The sequence below is a fragment of the Lygodium microphyllum genome, chromosome 29 (assembly GCF_053477565.2).
Source record: "Lygodium microphyllum isolate KBCC chromosome 29, Lygodium_microphyllum_v1.1.10, whole genome shotgun sequence".
NCBI classification, from domain to species: Eukaryota; Viridiplantae; Streptophyta; class Polypodiopsida; order Schizaeales; family Lygodiaceae; genus Lygodium; species Lygodium microphyllum.
Genome location: NC_141163.1, coordinates 28,461,353 through 28,474,264, shown reverse-complemented (window position 1 = coordinate 28,474,264; position 12,912 = coordinate 28,461,353). Strand labels below are relative to the sequence as shown.

The 12,912-nt window shown below is 40.8% G+C and overlaps 1 protein-coding gene across 2 annotated transcripts in view; it reads left to right on the top strand.

Annotated features, from left to right (window-relative positions):
* The window catches only part of LOC148010479 (uncharacterized), a 77,934-nt gene that overhangs the window by 38,021 nt on the left and 27,001 nt on the right, over positions 1–12,912 (top strand). The gene's annotated exons all lie outside the window — the stretch shown is intronic.

Genomic DNA, 12,912 nt, shown 5'->3' with positions numbered 1-12,912 from the left:
GTCATCACTTTCTTTAGTTCATGCATTGGAGAAGCCAATAATTGCTCCTGAACCTGGACAGTGAGGCTCTTGCCTCAGTAAAAGTGCAAAGAAAACATAGAACTATACCTTCGATAGAATCAGCCCATCATGCAGAGCATTTCCTCTGAGAATAGAGAGAGAGTTGACTAGAGAGAGTAAGCTCTACCTTTGTACACGAGTCAGAGACGAAGAAGTACTCTCTAAACTCGCAGTAATCTGCCCTCAGCTTCTAAAAACTTCATTCTTAGATCTGCCCCTTATGCCTATTACGTTTTTTTTAAATGTTCTCTCTCTCTCTCTCTCTCTCTTTTGGGAATTTGTGCCACATGGCATAAATGTAACAATTTTCCTCTTTAAACCTTTCGGTATAAAATTCTCCATGATCGGTGCAAAATTTGACCTTGGTACACAGACCAGAGAATCAATCCTCGTGCAAAAACGAAAATAATGACGTGAACAGATTCTGGGATTCAAAAATAGTAACTTCCTAAATTTTAGGGATGGTGACCCCTGCATTGCTCAAGTTGTTCTGAGCAACTTTTATCATTACAACCACATCAAAAAGTGTAATGTGGCTTAGTTACGGTGACATTTATTCCATGAGCATTCTCACATGTGCATCTTCTGTCTTGGACACTCATTGTCCTGCACCATCTCCAGTGGCTAAGCACACAGTCCCAAACCACTGGTGTTCTGTTCTTTAGTGCCCATTCAATATGGAACCGGTCCTAAGGCTCAGACAAACCATTAGTCCGATTTGTCCCAATGGCTGTCTCTTTTGGCCATGCAAAGATCTCGGCTTAATCCAAGAGAAGTATGGGGGTAAAAAGCAACAGCACCTAAGGAAAAGAAAAATAAAATATTTATATAAGTAAATAAGGAAAGCAACTGCAAAAAGTATCACCACCTAGTAACATGGCATCATCATCGTGGAATCCTGCATCCTTTCCACGCAACAATGTGTCAGTTTAGGAGCAATTTTTATAAGTTGAGACATGCTCGAAGCAGTGGACTTAATGCAAAAATCCCGAATACCCTTTTGCAAACCACAAATATACTTCTCCACCTGCTCATGGAGGGGTACCTTGCGATAAGAAGTAACTGGCAGCAATGCATCCCAAAACTTCTTATTAAACTGAGCCAAGTTTTTGCAGTCTTTGGAGTTCAACTGATTCCAAGCTGTCATAATGTCTACTTCAAAGGTACTTGTCAACCAATTTGAGGCAAACATTTGCTTGAACTGGACCCAAGTGGTAGGTGACTTCCCTTGAATAAGAAGTGTAGTCCACCAGTGTAATGCATTTCCCTTCACCACGTGATTGACCAAGGAGTGATACATCCTCTCCACTTGATCCCATATAACCATGTGAAGACATGGTTGCTGTAATTCACTGCTGAGAACAATTTCAGCAATAATGCAATAGTCCCAAGTTGCAATCAAGTACCATGAGCCCACCAATTTAAAGGATTTAATGGTATCTTGGCAATGGAACCACGAAACCAGCCTTCCTTCCAAGGATGGGTGGTAAAGCCCTGATTACAACTTAATTACAGCAGTAAAAAATAAATGCAAATCTGAAAATACAAATTTACCTACTGATCTTGGACAATGCACACCTGATTGGCCCCAAAATTGGCGTCCCTTTCGGTATTTTTTTAAGCTTTATTAATAAAAAAAGTTGATTTACAATGGGATTCTCTCGATCCCCTTCGCAATCCAAACTTCCCTTGTTGTCCAAAGTGACCGGCAAGTCTTTAATCTGATTTGCCCCTTGATTCGGGCACTCGATTGGCCTTCACCCACTTTATAGACGATGGAAATGTCCCAAATTCAATGGCTGGCTAGTTCTCCACATGAATTTAGGTGAAATTCACCTTCAGCCCTGAAAAATCCAAGTCTTGGAGCTTCCAATTTTTGGCACGTTTCTCGAGGCTACTGCTAAAGCCTAATTTTTGCTGTAAATTAGGGTTTATAGAAGAGAAATCTGTAATTTTTCAACCTCTAAGGGTCCAAATGCTGAGATCTTCAGAGCAAGGCTGTGAAATGGTTGGGAGATGAGAGAGAAAGGTATAGAGAGAGAAAATTCAGAGTTTTGTTGTGAAGAATGACTGAAAATCAGTCAAATGCAGCTGCTGCCTTGCCACAATAGCTTGTAGATGCAAAGAATTGAAGAAAATCGGTCATTTACTGTTGCTGCCCTGTCTCAACAGCCTGTAGATGCTGTCACTTGCTATTGATTGGTCTTCTTCAGCCCCTAGCTTCCTCAGAAGGTCCTCCAATGGCTGCAAATTAAACCAGCAGCATCTCCTCCCTCTCTCTTGCAGGCTGAATATACTAAAAATGCCTATCTCCAGTCTCTAAAGACGTTTTTCAGTCTTGCATGGGCATTTTTGACAAGTGGTAGCCTTCCCAAATGGTTTTTCCAGCATTATCGATAATTAAAGATTAATTTTCAGTCTTTAAATACTGAAAATTAATCTAATAATTATTTCGGTGCCCAAAAAAATAATATGACTGGCCAATAATTAAATTGGCTAGGCAATTTCCATTCTCGAGTGTCTCTGTGCCATCTTTGACCATCAGGTTGGCGTTAGGTACCATGAAACGCCACTTCTCTAGTGCCACCAATTGACACTTATGGCCAAATGAATGACCTAAGCCAATAACTTGCTCCTGATACCACCAAGTACTTGTGCGGCATAACTTATAGCAACTTTTGCCTTTGACATCCCGTGATTTCCTCGGGTCATAAGCTCGTAAATTTACTCCAACCCCAATTACATCTCACATGTGCAACATTTACTCAACCATGTGATTAAAAATTAATCCACATGTTAAGTGAGGTTTCAAAAATACGTGTCCTCATGACACCAAGTCGGCCAATTTTTGTGCATTTACTGCATTCGACTAAATTTCAGGCAGCAAATTGAGCTGTTCAGCCTGCTTCTCCTTATTTATAGGGCTTGTGATCTCTTGCTTTAGCATTGTGACTATTTCCTCCACATTCTTCTATTGTAGTCACCTTCAAGCAACATCTTCTCTCTCATCTCTCCTTAGTCGTATTTCTCTCTTGTGCCCTTTTGCAGCCCACTTGATGTGACCAGACCACATGTGCCAGGGCTGGTTTATTGAGCTTTCTTTGTATTTGTTTCAGATCAGAGTTTTGTTGCCTTCACCATCATATATGTTCTCTTCTCCCTCTATGTTCTTTTTTGCTTCCGTAAGGCACACTCACATGGTATCATTTGCGAAGTGCTTCACATAGAAAGTGATCAGCCTGCTGTATCCTCTCCAATCTGCTGCGTTTTCTCGTCCTTCAGCCCTCTTCTCAGCCAGCAAGATGTTGTCTGGAGGTCTGTTGGCAATAGTTGTTATCAATCACAGCTCCCTTCCTTTTGCAGATTTCGAAGAATTCATGATGTCAAACTGCTACGATTGGTAGGGCCATGTGGATTGGGAGTTCAAATCGCTTCCTGGATATTAATTATTGCTTCTGTGTTCTGTAAGTAGCTGGAAATGTTTGAAGTTTGATGGTGGGAAAGAACATGAGATCATCTATGGTTTGCGTGCTAGTTATATTGATCGTCACGGTTGGATTCACCAACCATCTAGCATTGGAGGGAGGATATTTCATTTTGATCTTGAGGAAGTAGTCTAATCCATTTTCAAGCAACTTTGCACATCTTGAAAAGTGGTTTTGAGTTTATTCATATACACACTTTTCACTATCATTTTGAAAAAGATGTCTTGAATGCAAAGGCAAGAAGAAAGATAGAGGATAAAATTGGTGAGAGATGTTATGTGCGATTGAGATGCTTCTAGGGTAACTCAAAGACAATGAACACTGAAAAAGATAATGAATGAATAATGAATGCTGAATATATCTAATGCTTAATGCAGCAAGCACACAATGCAACTAGTGTCTCTAGGACCAGGGTAGAGAGTATGAGTTTGAGAGTGTGTCGTACTTTGACGGGTCCTGGAATGTAGTAGACAGCCTTCATGAATGTCTGGCAGCAGCTAACATAGCTTATGTGTGGTTGGATCAATGAATAGATGGGTAGATGGAGTGCAGAATCAGCGAAATGCTGATCAGCTGCTGATGTTGTTGCAACAAGTGATAGATTGTAGACTGCAAAATGCATCTTCAGATGACATGTGGCAGGTTGGGTGATGGCTGGATTAGTCAAATGCAGAGCTTCAGCTGACGATTTTGGTATGCAACATCAGATCTATGCAAAATGTAGGTTGGACAGCAGTGTGTAGTGGTAAACACAGCAGATCAGCAGTAGAAATCAAGCTAAAAAAGGTCGCTAGTTGATGGAGAAGACTTCTCAAGGTACTTGGCCCGTCATTGTGAAATGACTAACTTGCACATCACATGTGCACCTCACATTTGCACATTTGATTAACACTTAATTAAATGCTAAGTAAAGCATCAAAATTTTATTTGTGACATGAAATCCTATGTATAGTAATGTTGGTATGATGCCTTGGACATAAAGTAGTATGTTTGGCAATGCATATATGCAGCCCACTATGTTTGGAACTCATGGTATTAATGTTGGTCATGCATACAATCCGTATTACGCTGATTATGAGGGAATATGCCACAAGTAATGCATGCAATATATGGGAAAATGTATCTTGATATAGCTAGTGGTATACAAATTCTCATGCATAGTCACATTGCAATGGTCAAAAGCATGCAAATGGGAATGTTTTGTAATGTATGGGAAAATATATCTTGATATAGCTGGTGGTATGTAAATTCCCATGAACAGTCATATTGCAATGGGCAAAAGTATGCAAATGGGAATGTTTTGTAATGTATCTGTTGCCTCTAGAGTGTGGAGTACACATGAGGGCTAGTCAACTGGATGTAATGTTGCATACTAGTTAAGTTGGAATTGAAGCAATGTTAAAATATAAAGCATCTCCAAGCTCTAGAGGGACAAAGGCCTAGAACCTAGTGGAGGTTTCGAGGCAAGTAAAGCTAGGTAAAGCATCCATGTGCTCCTTGGTGAAAATATAAAGCATCTCCAAGCTCTAGAGGGACAAAGGCCTAGAACCTAGTGAAGGTTTCGAGGCAAGTAAAGTTAGAGGTAAAGTATCCATGTGCTTCTTGGTGAATTTTTGGGAATGTTTCACCTACGAATAGATGCAAATGGATGAAGGGTGACTTGGTAGATCATTCTCAGTGTTGCACTTTATGTTGATGAGTTTTAATTTGAGCTGATAGGCTCAGCAGTGCATAGAAGGTGTAGAGTATTGTTTGATCCTCAAGGGGGAAGGTACACCTTGATTCCCTTGGTGATGGACATCTTGGTTATATAATGGATCTCATGTGTACTTGGTTTCCATCTAGGATATTGTACGTTGACAATATATCTACCATCAGGATCACTATTTAGTGTACTAGTCATTGTGGGTTGGTATATTGGTTTGAAGGCTTGCTTGTTGCTTTGAACAACAAGATTTATTGAAGATTGAAGGATATCGGGCTCAATCTTAGTGTACTTCAACATCTACCAATACAAGTTAAAGAAATACTGCAAGAGGTGCTCGTTTTGGGGCCAATCGGTATCTAGTATCTAAGATTAAGTGGTCAAGGGTGTATTTTCAGATTTGTGAAGTTTATGCTGCTTGTAATTGTGAGAGTGTGCAATGGAAGAGGAAACAAGAAAACAGAGAGATGGGAAGAAGAAGAATGCAAAGAAAGAAGACAAAGGAAGAGAAAAATCTGCATTGACCAATGGAATAATGTTGAATTCAAGGAGGACTGATCAGTCCTTCCATGCAGCCGAAGGCGTTAGCGAGGGCATTGGATCAAGCTGATGATGGATAGCAGCACTAGGAGACGGACGAATGTGTGAATGTTGAAGTTTGTTGGAGCATGCAAAACAGAATGATGACACAACCAAATAGGAGGTGGCTATATATAGTCAAAATATGCCAAAACTAGCCGATCACAATAGGAAAATGTGTTGAAAATGCTGTCCGACCAGCAATAAATGTTAGTGACTGATCAGCAAGTGCTGCTGTGGCAATATCTAGGCTGATCACTAACAAACAAGCTAATAAATAAATCAGCAAATTTGAATACATGTAGATCCTGACTAAAATGAGAAATGCATGCTCTAAAATGAGCTGCCTTCTCCTTCAAAACACATGATAGACATGGCAAAGCTTCTAGTATTCTTGTTGGACTCAGATTGAGGCTCAGAGGGAAGAGATGATAATACATGACAAACATGACTACTTACACCCCCTCTTAGATCTTGAATATGATTGAAGACCAAAGAAGATAGAATGGATCCAAGGGCGTCAAAAGCAATGCCGAAGTTGTAACAAGTTTGTTGATGAAGAAACTCCTCACGATCTTAGGGATGCCCCTTTGAAAACACTAGTGGCTAGGGAATCCATAGCTGTATCACCGATATTATCCCCGTGAAAGAAATGGGAGGTACTAGGGAACCACTAAAGGAGATGATGGGGGATAGGAAGGAACTTGTGGGATAGATGGTGCACAAGCATGAATGGATGCAACAAGAGAAAGTTGCCCTGAAGGACCCTGTATAAGAGAAGGTAAATATAGCCTGTAGAGCCTGCTCTCTTGCCAACCTATCGCTAAAACAAGGAGAATCCTCAATAAACACGGCTTGCTCGGTGAAGACGAGCCGGGTACTAAGTCTCGTAAAGCCATAACTTGAGAGGAGTGAAAAGCCCATGTTAAAAACATACATGACTTTCAAAACGGAGCTTGATCGATAGTTTGGTAATAATGGCAAAGTGCAAACACCACAAATAGGCATTGTAGAAATGTCACCAATAGTGACTAAAACTCTCAAATGGATGAAGATCTTGTAGCATATCCCTTCGTGGAGTCATATGACTCGAAACACCACTGTCAATGAGCCAAGGGCTCTTTTGAAGAGGAGTCAACCATTAAAGAAGCCTCCTCCAACACATGGATACGAAGGAACACAAATGCATGGGTAATAGTGGGTATAGAGGTAGAGGAAGACTCAGGAGGGTATTTTTGTTAGGAATCAAAAGTAGATGCAGCGATGGAAGCATGAAAGAATGCTAACATAGATTGCTGAACACAAGAAAAGAGAGAGAAAAGAGAAAACACAAGAACTGCAAAAGAAGAGAACTTAGAGATATGCTTGGGAAATGAAATCCATATACGTACAACAGTGAGTCACTGGCTGCATGGGTACTAGCACCAGCTCCCTCTTTCCACAAGGCATGCATTAGATTTGCAAGTGATGAATGATTGATAGTGGAAGAGGAGCCTAAATAAATAGGTGAGAAAGAATGAAAATATTGCATTAGGTTGGCTAGCATAAAATGCATATATAATCACTAATGTGACCTTTGAAAAATACCTAAAATACTCTAGAATACTTGGGCCTAGACTCACACATGAACTGGATAGACTGCTAACATCCACCCTCTCTCAAATCATGGGTAATTTGATACAATACAATGATACATTGATAATGACTCATCATAGTTTAAACAACAAAGACTGCTGGAATAGGACCATGGATATCCAAGCAGTGGGTGATCTAGCTACCACCAAGGTGCCTCGGAGAGAACTTGAGTATCGATGTCGATCGTACCAAAACATGAAAATAGAGAAGAATTATAACAGATCTTTGTGGTTGTCAACAATGTCTTGTAGGAGCATACAAGTCCATCTTGTCAAAAATGCCTCTGAATATACGTGACTATGGATTCCATGCCTTTGGCCAAGACCGCCAAAGCATCCCCTCATGTGAGCTTGGACTAGGAGCCAATCCCTCTCTTTGTCAAGTTATAGCCCATCATGAACCTAGATGTCAATCCCAACTCTAGGATTTCAAAACTTGCCAGATTGTTGTTGATGCGTTAGGGAAGTCTCTCTTTGGAACTTGTGCACCTGTATACTTGTATAGATGAGGCTCACCTACCGCACCTCACCACACTCTCACACTTCCTCCTAGGCATTAGAGAGTCTTAAGGGATGACCGTCACTTGTACTAGAAAGGAGAAGGAGGGGCTGCTAAGCCCTTCCTACGATCTGAAGATGTCCCTGTCCATGCCTTGGCCTTGGGCCCTTGGCCTTGGCTAGAGGATCTAAGTCGGAGTCTGAGGAAGAGGATGACTCAGTTAAGGAGTTCAGATCTTGCTTTGTCTGCTTCTTCTTCTTTCTCAAAGTTGCTAACTCCTTGCAATCCTTGCTTAAATGCCCCTTCTTACCACAATGATAACACTTGGCCTTTGACTTCTTCTTTCTATCACCCCTCTTTGAAGTTGTAAAGGCCTCACTAGAGCCACCAGATTGCGATGCAAGCCTTCCCTGTAACCGCAAAGACGTCTCATGCTCAAGCAGCATCGAGGACATATGTAGAAAACTTATGGGTGTCAATGACATGTGATCCCTCAAAGCATTGGTCACTCCATCAAACTCCGGAGGGAGCTTGTAGAGCATAGTCCCCACAATATAAGCCTTGGAAAGGGTGGACTGCATGTGTTGAAGTTGGTCCTATACTTGTGTAACACGAAGCAAGAATGATTGAATAGTATCCTTTGGATCAAACTTTATATGGTGGAGTTGTCCATAAAGTGTAATGGCACACATAGGTGAAGGAGCCTTGTACAACATTTGAAGCTTTGCCCAAATTGCTGGAGCAGTTTTGTAGGAGGTGATTTTCGGAAGGACTTTTTTAGAGATGCAACGAAGGAGAGCAGAATACACATGGGCATCATTAGTATCTCTTGTGAGCACAACTTTTTTATTGTTGTCCTCGTCAATATCAGCTAGAAGAGGAGTATGACACTCATGAACTATAGACGCAATGTACCACAACTGCTTCTGCCCAAACATGCTTTTATAACAACACTTCATGTTAGGCAATTAGGGCCGTGTAATTTGTCGTCAGTAGAACAGCAAGGGGGAGCCATTTGGAGAGGATAGGAAGAGAAAATAAAGGAGAGAAGAGTAGGAGAGAGAGAGAGTGTAGCTGAACCAATAGCACAGGCTGCACTAACAGAGTTCACACGTAGTGTACACAAGCTGATCACAAAATTGACTGCAAAAAACAAAGAAAAGAGATGGATTACAGCCAGTAGACATTGTCAAGAGCCGGAGAATGTTGTTGCCCAGCTTGCAAAGGCATTAAATGCAGTAAATGCAGCAGCTATACAGCAAAACACAAATTTCTCGGCAATAAAATAATGCAGAAATTGAAAACTCAGCCTGTTGAACCAAAAAGACAGCCTACAGAAGGCTGGAAATAGGGCGATTGGCAGCAGGCAGCTGTTGTCCGGCTGTAAATAGGTGGCAACAGTAAAGAGAAATCAACAATCAGTAGTGGAAGACTTGCAAACAGCAGAAAACAGTAGCAAGAGCATAGATCTTGAAATGTGATACCATGTTAGAAGTGGATGCAACAATGGAAACATGAAAGAATGCTGAAATAGATTGTTAAACATAAGACAAAAGAGAGAGAAAAGAGAAAACACAAGAATTGCAAAGGAAGAGAACTTAGAGATGTGCTCAAGAAATGGAATCCATATATCAAACATGAGACAGTCATGTACAACAGTGAGTCACTGGCTGTGTGAGCACTAGCACTAGCTCAATCTCTCCACGGGCATGCATTGGATCTCCAAGTGATGAATGACAGATTGTGGAGGAGGAGCCTAAATAAATAGGCCAAAAAGAATGCAAATAATGTATCGGCTAGCATTGAATGTTGGCCAGCGAGCATAAAATGCATATAGAATCACTAATGTGACCTCTGAAAAATGCCTAAAATACTCTAGAATACCTGGCTTAGCCCAAACTCACACGTAAGTTGACTAGATTGCTAACAATTTCTTCCAACATTTTTTATTGGGATAACTACCCTTCCCACAAATCGGGCCTTTAGGCTTCTTTGAATCTATGTTCGAGCCCAAGGAAGACTGTGAATGATGAACGTACTTTTGTTTCTTGTTCCCCTCTCCCAAACCTATAGTAAAAGCTTTTCTAGAGCTAGATCCACTAGCTCCAACCTCTCCGAGATGCTTGTTGTGCTCCAAGACAAGTGGGGATAATTCCTCCCATAGAAGAGTCTCTTAGGTTCACAATGTAAGAAGGCTGGTGTAGAAGACATCGTATTTCAGAGATGGCAGCTGAGTCAAAAGAATCATGGCCATATCCTCTGAAGAGATGATCCTATCAAGGGAAGAAAGCTTATCCCTTGTGTCCTCCAACCTATTGATGTGATCCTTCACGGAAGGAGAGTCATCAATATCTGTAATTTCAAGAGTAATCTGGTGAGCAAATGTCTTTTGATAATACAAAGAAGCAAGCTTTGTCCACACGTCCGTTGCCTGTTGCAACCTGCATACATGCACTAGGACAGAATCTTGTAAGATCATAAAAATGAAAGATCGGGCTCTTGAGTTGAGCGGATCCCATAGAGCGGCTTGGAACCAATGCAGGGATCCTTCATTGGATGGGGAATCGGGGTGGTACGAAGTCCCAAAGATCAAAGGTGTCCATTGTTCAATATACATTCCACCTTGCAAGACCAAAGGGAGTAATTAGACCCATCAAGGCGATTCTCTTTGGGTAAGGAAGGTAATGTGGGCACTTGAATAGGGAGTGCCATCATGGCAATATGTGAGCTAGCAGTACGGGCCGTGCGAGACAAATGAAGAGAAGTACGAGAGGAGAAGGGGGCTCCGATCTTCATGACCTAACAGAGGGAGAACGAGGCCTTAAAGGTTGATCTTCGTGCTGATCTTCGCGACGAGCTGACTGGTAAGATTGCTGATCAAGAGAAGAAGGAAGAAGCTTCTCTTTAGAACACACTATAAATTTGCAAAACACACTTGGAAAATTTGCGTTTTGGTGTTGGGGAGTCAAATAGAGGGAAAGCCAGTTGTGCCTTGTAAGACGGGGCTGTATATGTCCCACACATTTCGTAGAGGGCCTAAACAATGCAAAAAATCTCCATTCTTTGTGACAAATTTGCTCCAAACAGCAACCTAAGTGTGGTCTTCTCTTTATAGAATCTCCAAGTCTTGACTTTGGTAATGATACCATGTGAGAGTGTGCAACAGAAGAGGAAACACAAACACAGAGAGAAAAATGAAGAAGAAGAATGCAAAGAAAGAAGAGAATGGAAGAGGAAAATTCGCACTGACCAATAGAAGAATGCTGAATTCAAGGAGGATTGATAAGTCCTTGCATGCAGCCCAAGGCATTAGTGAGGGCATCAGATGGTAGCAGTGAAAGACAGAGGAATGCCTGAATGTGGAGGTGTGCTAGAGCTTGCAAAATTGAACGATGACCAGCCAAATAGGAGGTGGCTACATATAGCCAAAATATGCCAAAATTGGCCGATGAGTTGGAAAATGTGCCAAAAATGTCGTCCGACAAGCAACAACTGCTGGCGACGACTGATCAGCAAATGCTGACGTTGCTATGGGCTGATTGCTAGCAAATGAGCCTCTTCTGTCAAAACATATGATAGACATGTCAGAGTTGCTAATGTCCTCGTTAGACTTAGACCGAGGCTCATAGGTAGGAGATGACAATGCATGACAAACATGATTGGTAACAATAATTATTGCTTAATTAGGTTATTTAACACCCTTGTTGAGAAGGAAGGCTAGTTTCAGCTCTAGTCACTTCTTTTTTATTTGTTCTTTTGAGCATATATTAGGAGTTGAGTGCATATGTTAAAAAGTATTAATATTACAAAAGAATAACATCACCACCTTTATGCATGCTGACAATGCGAACTTATCAGAATGTGGACTTTGGAATCATGTCATTTGGAGGTTAAAAGAGAAACACTAATGTAATAATTCACAAGGGGAAACCATAGTTAGGGTTCTTAATACATGCATCACATGCAAGTATTTGGTTCTATGGACTTGACATTACACTCTAGATAAGTGCATAGAGGCACATGAATGCCTTTGAATTACAAATAGAAGCAAGCCACAATTAGTCTACATTTTGTGAGAAAATGCATTATGTATCCTCATAATAGATTCACAAGTGCAGATGCTTTACAATATTTTAGAACAGGTTGGTGGAAAGTTGGATGATTTAGTACCTTAAGTTGACAATTAGTAATCATCTCATACAATATTGAGGCTTGTGCGATGGATATTAGATTAGGAGATTGGATTAAATATGTTAGGGAATTGATGGTAGGAGCTTAAATTGGCTTAGATATATTAGGAACTGAAGAGGATGAAAGTGATAATGTAGACGAAGATTATGAAGGCGAGCTAGAAGAGTCTATCCTACTCGTAGAAGGCAAAGATGAGGAAGAAGCCAAAGAGCGAGCTAAGCCTCCATTAAAAGAGGACATCAGTTCTAGTGAATCATTAGAAGAAGAGACCACTCCCTTGAAAGAGTCGGCCAGAAGTAGTCCGTGAGATATTCATTTGCGAAGTGGAAGGTGAAAAGAAATTGTGGATGCTGACGGTATTGAACGTTACCTAAAGGTGGGTCTAAATCTTCCAGAAGAACTACTGGTCCTGCGAGACCTACTAAAGGAGAACTTAGACGTGTTTGCATGGTTGTATAAAGATTTAAAGGGGATTGAGCCCACAGTATGCCAACATTATATCGACCTAGAGCCTTGGGGTCTTAAAGTTTTATAATTCATAAAAGTTGCTCTCTATTCTACAAACAAATATTTTGGTCTTCTACTCTCAAGTTGAAAAATAATAGTGTATTTTGTACAAGTGAATAAATTTTATTGAGTACGTAGCTATATGCAAAGCACTTGTAGAGTTTTAATACGTCCTTATGCCCATTAAGGGCAAGTGCTACAATTTGGAGTGAATTAATTTCTATAAATATCCTCGATGTTTTGTGTTCTGTT